The 12,376-nt window shown below is 38.0% G+C and overlaps 1 long non-coding RNA gene across 1 annotated transcript in view; it reads left to right on the forward strand.

Annotated features, from left to right (window-relative positions):
* LOC131414662 (uncharacterized) overlaps nucleotides 1–12,012 on the forward strand; it is a 55,983-nt gene extending 43,971 nt beyond the window's left edge. The window contains exon 2 of the long non-coding RNA XR_009222212.1: nucleotides 11,739–12,012. This is a non-coding gene — a long non-coding RNA (uncharacterized LOC131414662). The remainder of the gene's footprint in view (nucleotides 1–11,738) is intronic.
* Nucleotides 12,013–12,376: the final 364 nt, after the last annotated feature.

The raw sequence follows: 12,376 nt of genomic DNA on the forward strand, positions 1-12,376 counted from the left end.
AACATGATAGTAGGAAATTTTAAAATACTCTGTCATTAATTTATAGAATAAGTAGACAAAAAGTGAGAAGGATAGTGTATGTTCCAAGCTAGGCTTCTCTCACTAGATGAATCCAGAAATAAAGTTTAAGTTTGGAAAATTTTATATAATTGATCACATCTTATATTATACTTTCACAACGAATAATAGCATAATAAAAACTATGAAGTTCTGCATCATCAAAATGTATATGTGTTTTCTAAACTTGTTTGATCATGGAAACTTTTTCAATATAGCCTTTATTAAAGTAGCTTAGAAAATGTATTCTGTAAAATACACTTTGTGAAATATTGCTCTGATTTTGCAGTTTTAAAATACATGGCTTTTTTTCAGAAACATAATCTTCTATGCAATATTGGGTTTGACTTCTTAGAAAAGTCTGGGTTTATTAAGTAAACACTATGTTAGTTATTATTCAAATCATAGAAGAATTTGAAAATTTCATTCCTGCTAATTAACAAGTTACCAATTGCATTTTAAAATAATTTAAATTCATAAAATAATTTATTTCAGAAATAAATCTAGTGCTGTGAAGTGTTCTTGTTCTGTAAACTGCAGATTTCTGAGCAAGAATACTCAGATTCTATGTTCTACAACTTAAGAAGACATATATTCTCCAAAATTATCTAGTTAATACTGTTACTGGGAATATATTTTAAACTTAATTTTGAGGTGCGACTTCATGCAGAGTTAAATATTAAATTAAAAGCACACATAAACCCAATGTTTTGTACCATTTAAATTTTAACCAAACGTCTACATCATCTGAAGACCCTTAGTAGATCCAGCCATGTATTAAAAGTAGTTATCATAAACCTACAAACGTTTATGAAAACCTTTCTAGTTTACAAAATTATTTTATTTGTTCCTCATAGACAGAGGTATATAGGTCTAGTATTAATATTCTTCTTTTACATATTAGAAAACTGAGATGAGAAATCTCATACCTTTTGCCTGCACCACTCCTTCTCATCTTACATGATCACTCGAGCCCTCTCCTTGCTTAATCTCTTGGCAATATAGAGCATTATTAACTATGACCTGTTTCCCCAAACTTCTCCAAAAGCAGTGATGAATTTAATTATGTACCAAAAAGGATATTTGTTTAATGATGAGACTGTTAATACAGTGAAGAGACAGGTGACTAAACGAGACTAATAAGGGATTAATATCTAGGCTGTACAAGACACACTTGTAAATCAGTAAGAAAAAGACATCAATCCCAAGGGAAAAATGGGTAAAGGATATGAACAGGCACTTTTTGAAAGAGAAAATGCAATGGCTAATAACCTTATAGGGAAATACTCCAAAGTAGTAGAAGAACTGTGAGCCCTCCCAAATTCTCACCTAGGTCCACAAGTGAAGGTGTGCCTCGATATTCTTTGCCACACTATTTGGGGTGGTGCGAAGCTGGAGGCAATCTGTGTGACCTTCAATGGGAGGGTGGGAGCACACCATTCAGAGCTATGCCATAAGAAAAATAATGGGTTAGATGTATATGGCAGCAGAATTGGATCTTAAAATAAAATCCAAAATATAATATTTACACAGATTAAGAATATATACTTACAAAGCAATATTTCATATTTTGCTTAACCATAAAGAAGCAAAAAGACATACATTAAACAGTTTGAATGATTGCCTATAGTAGGAAGGAGAAACACAGCAGACAATGTGGATAAAGAGAAACAATGGGGAAAAATAAATAGAAGAAACACTTTCTTCCCACAGACCTCTTCAATCTGTCTGCTTCTCTCCGTCACTAGTATTCCAAACCCTCTTCGCCTCGGGAACATCCTAACTGATTTCCTTCCATCTCCTTTTACTTTCCTCCTCCATTTTTCCCACCTTGGACACAGTGACCGTTAAAAATCCAAATGTCCTCATTTTATTCCCTTTTTAAAACTCTTCCAAGCCTTCCGTTAGCTTTAGATCAAATCCTTAAACCAACCCTACAGCTCCAGGCTCACATTAGGCATTCTCTTCCTTGAAAATGCTCTCATGCTTTTATGTCAATGCCTCCGTCTAGAATGTTCTTTCTTCTTCTCCTCACCTACCTTGTATTCATCTTTCAGATCTTCACTCAGAGCCATCTCGCAACTGACTAGATCATTTCCCTTAACTACGCTTTCAAGAGCACCCTGCAATTATTATTTATGTCACTCACCACAGCGTGTAATTACATCTGGGAATTATTTCAATAATTTCTATTTCTACCAATATTTTTAAGCTCCTTGAAGGTGGGACCCTATTTGTTTTGCTCACCATTGTATTCAGAGAACTTGAAAGAGTGCCAGGAGCATAGTTGGCCCTCAGTCATCATCCATTAAACAAATGAATAAATGCAAGAATTCCTGCTTTACGGAAAATATTGGACACCCGCTTTCATAATTTAAAAATGAGAGATTTGTAAAAGGAAGTTTAGAATAATAGTAATAATAAAAAGGCTATGAGTTACAGAAAGAAATGATGTTCAAAAGGGAAAAATATGAAATGAAATCAAGACACACACACGACACTTTACTTCTAGATTTACCTGTTAAATGATTATTATAGATGTGTGAAAAAGATGAGCAGCACATGCTTATTTTACATTTCTTTGTTCAGAATCTGTGTATAATTCTATAGCTGTTGAAAAGTTTTTAAACTGCATTCCAAATGACAGCTTTTAAACAATAATGTTTTTCCTGAAACAAAGCCAGGAGATTTTACATCACAGATGTCCATGTACCCAAAGATTCATTGTGCGGAAACTGATTCCAAAATATTCCCCTTTAAAATTTGCTTACGCATTTCCTCATGTAAACAAAAGCAAAGACAGTTTGACATAGAAGAATGAGAATGTTGCCATATTTTTCAAGTATACACCACGTGTTTTTTAATTCTGTGGCATTCCAACTAGCCTAAAGAAAACCCCAGGGAGAAAACTGTAAATGATATACCCCAAGCACACACATTTAATAGTGACAAGCACACATAGAAGCTGTAAATTTGGGAAAGAAATTCATGTTTCCCATCAAAACTAGTCTAGCCAAAGAGAGGAAGCCTCAGAAACAGGATATTTGTTATTCAGAAGCCAATGTCAATCAGCCTCCATACATTTTAAAAGTAAAATAAAATCTGATCAGGGCTTCTTATGTGCCAGGTGCTTCCCAAATATTATGTCACTTAATCTTCCCCCCAAGCCCTTTGAGGTATATATAGATGTCAACATTTACAGAAGAAGAAACCAAGGCTCAGAGAAGTTAAATAATTGACTGGAGAAACACAACTAGGTAACAGTGGGGTAGGACTTGAACCCCAGTTTAACTCCAAAGTCTTCACGTTTCCACTCAGTCTTGCTTTAAAGGATTCTTCATCCTTTCTTCAAATCTCAGTCTTTCCCAGCCTGTAACTATATCTCTAGAGCTCTTCTCAAAATTTTACTCCTCTCACCAATGTGCCTCTGTCGACTTTGAACACTTAATTGTAGTTACTATGATAGAATTAGACACTTGTGGACCCACTGCTCATCTAACTAGAGGATGAGTAGCTTGAGACCAATTTCTCTTTTCCATTTTGTTCTCTCTTTTCCTCTCCTTGGTCACAGAACATCTTGGGCAAGCATTTACTTGTGAGAACTAAAGGTTTGACAAGTGAATAGTTGAAAGAATAGCACAATAAATGACACTCTATCATTTCCAACTTTCTGGCCCATACATTAGCTTTGCATCCTATTTAGGTCAATTTGACTTTAAGGTTTTCTAAATGAAATTAAGACAACAAAAGCTTCCTCTGATCAGGAGTTTGCCTCATTAATTAAGCACTGTGATGAAGGGGCAAATCTCCAAGCTAATCATAAATAGACCTCTCCTACCCAATCCCTGTGTGTATTATTTCCCCACTAACTGAAACTGAAGAAGACATTTCCCTTCCAAAGACAAAGCCTCTCATATTCGTGGGCTTTCCTCATCTGCACCTTCTTAAGCTTGGATTCTAACACTTGTTAATTTAATCTAAATAGTCTTCAGTAAATTATTTAACTTCACGTCAGTGTGCTCACCCATGAAAAAGGTTGTAGTAATACACAGTAAGATATCTTCAAGGATTAAATAATATATTTAAAGCAGACACGGTTTAGAGAAAGTTCTCAATCAAGGTTTGTTCCATTCTCTTCTCTTTCTATTGTATTCTAAGTTCTCATTGGCTTTTGCCATTTCTCTGATTCTCTTTTCTTCTGTAATTTATTTCTTCCCAAATACCTTCCAATCTTGATCTGCTTATTCTGAGTTAATTTTTTTCAAACTTCAAGGCCCTTCCTGCTATTCCTCCCTCTTACTCTAGAGTAGTCTGGAATTTTATATCAAAGACTAAATTTTTAAAATGGGTAGTTGTGGTTATATAACTCATCTAGAGGTTGAGCATGTCAAAAACTTTCATTAAATTCATATGTCCTGCAGTGAGAGAGTAGAACATTATTTCCCTCTTAATATTTCTATAGAACAGCAGCATGCCATCATTGAATTAGGGTTCAGCAACCTTCTCTCTAGCCTAGCTGGAGATATTTCCAAATCCACCATGACTTTTGAGAGATAGGATAGCTCGCTTTAAGGCTCACTTCTAGTCAACTTGATATTTGGATCTATGCTAGGTAAATTATAATAACAAGCAGACCTGGGAAAATAATTAAGGAAAAGATAATACTCACAAATGGTCATAAGGAATAAATACTATCATAGTGAGTATGGTAGATGGCTTGTTACTTAGGCTTAATGGTAATATCAATGGCATCGTGTTGGTTTTAAAACATGATCCCCAAAATTCTTTTGGCACTCTCTCATCAATGGATCTATGGAAGATGGCGGTGTAAGCAGACTCTGAACTCACCTCCTCCCGCGGACACAGCCAATTTACAAGTAATCGTGGAAAGATTACCCCTGAGACAGAACTGAAAACTGGATAAGAGGAACTCCTACAACAAACGACAATCCTAATTGAGGTGGAAGAGACAGAAACTCCCTTCTGGAGAGAAAAAACGCCGCCTCCACAAACCACCAGCTTCACGACCGCCCAGGAGCAGCCCAAAGGTCCGCGGCCCTCCCTGGAGGAGCAGGGCCTTGAGCCAGGGAGTGCCCCTGCTGTGGGCATTTTGTGGACCCAGCACAATTGAGACAAGTGGCATAATATTTGACTTTGCCTGCTACTAGAACATTGGGGAGTACCCCCCAGAAAAGCTGGTTCACAAAGAAATTAAAACTGGCTCTTAAAGGGCCTACGTGCAAACTCACCTGTTTCAGAAAACAACCTAAAATCACCAAAAAGAAAGGTGCACAGTGCTTTGGTGAAAAGAGACTTACCTGATAGGCTCTGAGTGCATTGCAGTGAGAGGTGAGACCTCTCCAGGGACTGGGACATTGGCGGCAGCCATTGTTGTGGCCTGGTGTGGGCATGCTGACACAGACGCCATTGGAGTTCTCCCTGGGGCCTGCTAGCCCAGGTCTGCCCCACCCACTAGAGCACCAATTTAATCCAGCTCAGCCAGGGCAGGCAGCCCACCCTAGAGACTGCCCTACCCAACAACAAGCCCTCAGGCAACTTGTGGGCCTGCATAGATTGGTGACTGGATTCTCTGCAGCCGGGCAACTGAGCCCACTTCAGTGGGGCAGGGCATGCACAAGGAGCGGGTGGAGAGCGTGGGGCAGTTGTGGAGTGTGTGGGGCTCCCGCCACGGAGAAACTGAGTCCACTTCAGGAGGTTGGGGCGCGCACATGGGGCAGGACTGTGTTGACTGTGTGTGTGGACCTGTGGGCAGCAGGGCTTGTCAGCTGCAGAAGACTTGTGCTTCTCAAAGACCCACATAGGGGGTTTGCCGCACCTTCCAAAGCCTGAAACCATTGGGTGCTCCCTTGCCTGAGGCCAGCCCCACCCAGCTGCAATCCTCAGAGAGCTGACAAGAGACCTAAAGGTTGGAGGCTTATAGCAATTGTAAGCCCCAGAGCCTAACAACCTGCCATGCTGGGGGCCTACTCACTTAAAAGAAATACTGTGACACAAATGTGGTATTAGAACTTGCAGCCAACTGTGCTGGGGCTCCCCATACCTGAAAAAGAGACTGAAGGGCCCACAACAACTACAAGCATCTGAGTATTACAACAGCTGGCCAGGAGCACAACTCGGCCTCCCTGGGCACCTACAGGGAGAGCAAACAGGCCACAACAGAAGGACACATGTAGCCCACATAGGGGTCACCCCTGGAACATTGAGAACTGAGGGAAGCACACTGCAGGCCTCCTAAGGCATCACTTATACAAGGTCACCTATCCAAGAGCAGGAGACCTAGCTGACCTACCTAATACATAGACACAAGCACAGGGAAATGAGGCAAAATAAGGAGGCAAAGGAATACATTCCAAGTAAGGGAACAGGACAAAACCCCAGAAAAGAAACTAAGTGAAACAGGAATGAGCAACCTACCTGACAGAGAGTTCAAACAAAGAGTGTTAAGGATGCTCACCGATCTGGGGAGAAGAATAGATGAACTCAGTGAGAATGTCAACAAAGAAATGGAAGATATAAAAATAACCAATCAGAAATGAAGAATACAATACTGGAAATGAAAAATTCACTAGAGGGACTCAAAAGCAGAGTAGAGGATACAGAAGAATGGATCTGCGAGCTGGATGAAAGACTAGAGGAAATTACCCAAGCTGAACAGGTAAAAGAGAAAAGAATTAAAAAGAGTGAGGACACTCTAAGGGACCTCTGGGACAACATCAAGTGCACTAACATCCGTGTTATAGGTGTCCTGGAAGGAGAAGAGTGAGACAAAGGGGCAGAGAATCTATTTCAAGAAATAATAGATGAAAATTTCCCTAACCTAAGGAAGGAAACAGACATCCAGGTACAGGAATCACAGAGAGCCCCAAACAAGATAAACCCAAAGAGGCCCACACCAAGACACATCATAATCAAAATGTCCAGAATTAAAGATAAAGAGAGAATCCTAAAAGCCACAAGAGAAAGACAAGTTACATACAAAGGAAACCCCACAAGACTATCAGCTGACTTCTCAGCAGAAACCTTACAGGCTAGAAGAGAGTGGCACGATATCTTTAAAGTGCTAAAAGGAAAAAACTTACAGCCAAGAATACTCTACCTGGCAAGGTTATCATTCAAAATGGAAGGAGAGATCAAAAATTTCCCAGACAAGCAAAAGTTAAAGGAGTTTGTCACCAAGAAACCAGTGCTACAAGAAATGTTAAAGGGACTGATTTAAGAGGAAAAGAGAAGACCACAAATATGAAAAATTATCTATTTCCATGATAAGAGGGTGATGGATACAAATGCACAAAAAAGAGGTTAGATATGATATCAAAAACATAAAATGAGGGAGGAGGAGAGTTAAAGAGTAGAGCTTTCAGACAGAGGTCAAACTAAAGAGACCATCAATTCTGTATAGAAGGAGAAAGGAACAGAGAAGGACTACTAAAACACTGAGAAAAAAAAAAGTTAAAAAATGGCAGTGAGTACATACTTACCAATAGCTACTTTAAACGTCAATGGACTAAATGCTCCAATTAAAAGGCATAGGGAGGCTGATTGGATAAAAAAACAAGACCCATATATATGCTGCATATAAGAGACACACTTCAGACCTAAAGACACTCACAAACTGAAAGTGAAGAGATGGAAAAAGATACACCATGCAAATGGCAATGAAAAGAAAGCTGGGGTAGCAATACTCATATCAGACAAAATAGACTTTAAAACAAAAACTGTAAAAAGAGACAAAGAAGGACATTACATAATAATCAAGGGAACAATCCAACAAGAGGATATAACACTTGTAAATATCTACGCACCCAATGTAGGTGCACCTGTATATACAAAGCAATTATTAACAGACATAAAAAGAAAACTAGACAGTAACACAATAATAGTAGGGGACTTTAACACTCCACTTACACCAACGGATAGATCATCCAAAGAGAAGATCAATAAGGAAACATTGGCCTTACATGACACACTAGAACAGATGGACCTGGTAGATAGATATATACAGAGCATTCCATCCAAAAACCGAAGAATACACGTTCTTTTCAAACGCACATGGAACATTCTCCAGGATTGATCACATATAAGGCCACAAAACAAGTCTCCATAAATTTAAGAAGATTGAAATAATACCAAGCATCTTTTCTGACCACAACGGTATGAAACTAGAAATCAACTATAGGAAGAAAATCAGAAAAGCCACACATATGTGGAGATTAAACAAAATGCTACTGAACAATGATTGAGTCAACGAAGAAATCAAAGGAGAAATCAAAAAATACCTGGAGACAAATTAAAATGAAAATATGACATGCCAGAATTTATGGGATACAGCAAAAGTGGTTCTAAGAGGGAAGTTTGTAGCAATACAGGCCTATCTCAACAAACAAGAAAAATCTCGACTAAACAATCTAACAATGCACCTAAAGGAACTGGAAAAAGAAGAACAAACAAAGCCCAAAATCAGTAGAAGAAGGGAAATAATAAAAATCAGAGCAGAAATAGATGAAATAGAGATTAAAAAGAAATAGAAAAAATTAATAAAACCAAGAGCTGGTTCTTTGAAAAGATAAACAAAATTGACAAACCTTTAGCTAGACTCACCAAGAAAAAAAGAGAGAAAGCACAAATAACTAAAATCAGAAATGAAAGAGGACAAATTACAACAGAGACCTCACAAATACAAAAGATTATAAGAGAATACTATGAAAAGCTATATGCCAACCAATTCGACAATCTGAAAGAAATGGATAAATTTTTAGAATCATACAACCTTCCAAAACTGGATCAAGAAGAAACAGAGAATTTGAATAGACCAATCACCAGTAAGGAGATCAAAACAGTAACCAAAAATCTCCCCAAAAATAAAAGTCCAGGACCAGACGGCTTCCCTGGTGAATTGTACCAAACATTCAAAGAAGACTTAATACCTATCCTTCTCAAACTCTTCCAAAAAATTGAGGAGCGAGGGAAGCTCCCTAACTCATTCAACGAAGCCAACATTACCCTGATACCAAAACCAGACAAGGACAACACAAAAAAGAAAATTAAAGGCCAATATCACTGATGAACATCGATGCAAAAATCCTCAACAAAATACTAGCAAATCGCATACAACAATACGTTAAAAAGATTATACACTATGATCAAGTGGGATTTATTCCAGGGATGCAGGGATGGTTCAACATTCACAAATCAATCAACGTAATACACCACATTAATAAAATGAAGAATAAAAATCACATGATCATCTCAATAGATGCAGAGAAATCATTTGACAAGATACAGCATCCATTTATGATAAAAACTCTGAATAAAATGGGTATAGAAGGAAAGTACCTCAACATAATAAAGGCCATATATGACAAACCCACATCTAATATCATCCTTAATGGTAAAAAACTGAAAGCTATCCCTCTAAGAACAGGAACCAGACAAGGATGCCCACTCTCACCACTCCTATTTAACATTGTACTGGAAGTCCTAGCCAGAGCAATCAGGCAAGAGAAAGAAATAAAAGGGATCCAAATTGGAAAGGAAGAAGTGAAACTGTCACTATTTGCAGATGACATGATTTTATATGTAGAAAACCCTAAAGAATCCACCAAAAAACTTTTAGAAATAATAAACAAATACGGTAAAGTTGCAGGATACAAAATCAACATACAAAAATCAGTTGCATTTCTATACACTAACAACGAAGTAGCAGAAAGAGAAATTAAGAATACAATCCCATTTACAATTGCAACAAAAGAATAAAATACCTAGGAATAAACTTAACCAAAGAAGTGAAAGATCTGTACACAGAAAACTATAAAACATTGCTGAAAGAAATTGAAGAAGACACAAAGAAATGGAAAGATATTCCGTGCTCTTGGATTGGAAGAATTAACATAGTTAAGATGTCCATACTTCCTAAAGCAATCTATAGATTCAATGCAATCCCTATCAAAGTTCCAACAACATTTTTCACAGAAATAGAACAAAGAATCCTAAAATTTATATGGAATAACAAAAGACCCCGAATAGCTAAAAGAATCCTGAGAAAAAAGAACAAAGCTGGAGGTATCACACTCCCTGATTTCAAAATATACTACAAAGCTATAGTAACCAAAACAGCATGGTACTGGCACGAAAACAGACAAACAGATCAATGGAACAGAATCGAAAGCCCAGAAATAAACCCACACATCTATGGACAGCTAATCTTCGAGAAAGGAGCCAAGGACATACAATGGAGAAAAGAAAGTCTCTTCAACAAATGCCGTTGGGAAAACTGGATAGCCATATGCAAAAAAATGAAGGTAGACCTTTACCTTACACCATACACAAAAATTAACTCAAAATGGATTAAAGACTTGAATGTAAGACCTGAAACTATGAAACTTCTAGAAGAAAACATAGGCAGTACACTATTCGACATCAGTCTTAGCAACATATTTTTGAGCACCATGTCTGACCGGGCAAGAAAAACAACAGAAAAAGTAAACAAATGGGACTACATCAAACTAAAAAGCTTCTGCACAGCAAAGGAAACCATCAACAAAACAAAAAGACAACTTAACAATTGGGAGAAGATATTTGCAAACCATAAATCTGATAAGGGGTTAATCTCCAAAATATACAAAGAACTGATGCATCTCAACAACAAAAAAACTAACAACCCAATTAAAAAATGGGCAAAAGACCTGAACAGACATTTCTCCAAAGAAGATGTACAGATGGCCAACAGACACATGAAGAGATGTTCAAAATCACTAACTATCAGGGAAATGCAAATCAAAACTACAATGAGATATCATCTCTCGCCCGTCAGAATGGCTATAATTAACAAGACAGGAAACAACAAGTGTTGGAGAGGATGTGGAGAGAAGGGAACTCTCATACACTGCTGGTGGGAGTGCAAACTGGTGCAGCCACTATGGAAAACAGTAGGGAGATTCCTCAAAAAATTAGGGATAGAACTACCATATGATCCATCTATTCCACTGCTGGGTATTTATCCAAAGAACCTGAAAACACCAATGTGTAAAGATACATGCACCCCTGTGTTCACAATAGCCGTTATTCACAATAGCCAAGCCCTGGAAGCAACCTAAGTGCCCATCGAGGGACGAATGGATAAAGAAGGTGTGGTATATACACACAATGGAATACTACTCAGCCATAAGAAACGATGAAATCCAGCCATTTGTGACAACATGGATGGACATTGAGGGTATTATGCAAAGTGAAATAAGTCAGAGGGAGAGGGTCAAATACTGTATGATTTCCCTCATTAAGTAGTAGATAATAACAACAACAAACAAACACATGGAGACAGAGATTGGATTGGTGGTTACCAGAGGGGAAGGGGGGAGGGAGGAGGGTGAGGGGGATAATTCGGCACGTGTGTGGTGATGGGTTGTAATTAGTATTTGGGTGGTGAACATGATGTAATCTATGCAGAAATAGAAGTATATTGATGTACACCTGAAATTTACACAATGTTATAAACCAATGTTACTGCAATAAACAAAAAATTTTAAAAAAAAGGGATCTATGTCTCTTACCTTAAATAAGGGCTCTGTGACTACTTGAGGCATAGAATATGTCAGAAGTCATATGGTACAATTTTCTAGGCCCAGGAAACACAAATTTGGTAACTTCCATTTCCTGTTTCTTAGTACACTTGCTCTTAGAACCCAGCGACCACACAGTGAGGAAGCCCCATCAGCTCATGGAGAAGCCCACATGGAGATGAACCAAGGGCTCTGGCCCACAGCCCTCTGGACTTCCAAGCTGAGAGTTAACACCAACTTGCCAGTGATGAGTCAAGTCATCTTGACAGTGGTTCTTCTAGGCTTCACCAAATGCCTTGTGGGGCAAACATGAGTTGTTCCCATCAAACCCTACAAAATTCTAGATTTATGAGTAAAATAAATCATTGATCTTATTTGAGCTATCCAGTTTTGAGTGATTTGTTAGGCATCAGTAGATAACTGGAACAGGCACATATTCAAAAGCGCATCAGTGTCTCTTGATTAATGTTGAGGGAGTCAATGTCATAAGGTGGGGTTGTGCCCTCTCTGCTCCCTATGTCCAAATAGGCTCTGAGATGTTCCAATCAAACCTCTCAATGATTCCGCCATATATATATATATATATATATGTACACACACACAGTTGATCATTATTTATTTTCATATTCTGCATTTGCAAATTCGCCTACTTACTAAAATTTATTTTTGAAGCCTAAACCAACACTCACAGCACTTTAATGGTCATTTGTGGACATGCTAAGTGATGAAAAATTTGAGTCACT

This window comes from Diceros bicornis, chromosome 15 (genome assembly GCF_020826845.1).
Source record: "Diceros bicornis minor isolate mBicDic1 chromosome 15, mDicBic1.mat.cur, whole genome shotgun sequence".
Classification (NCBI taxonomy): Eukaryota; Metazoa; Chordata; class Mammalia; order Perissodactyla; family Rhinocerotidae; genus Diceros; species Diceros bicornis.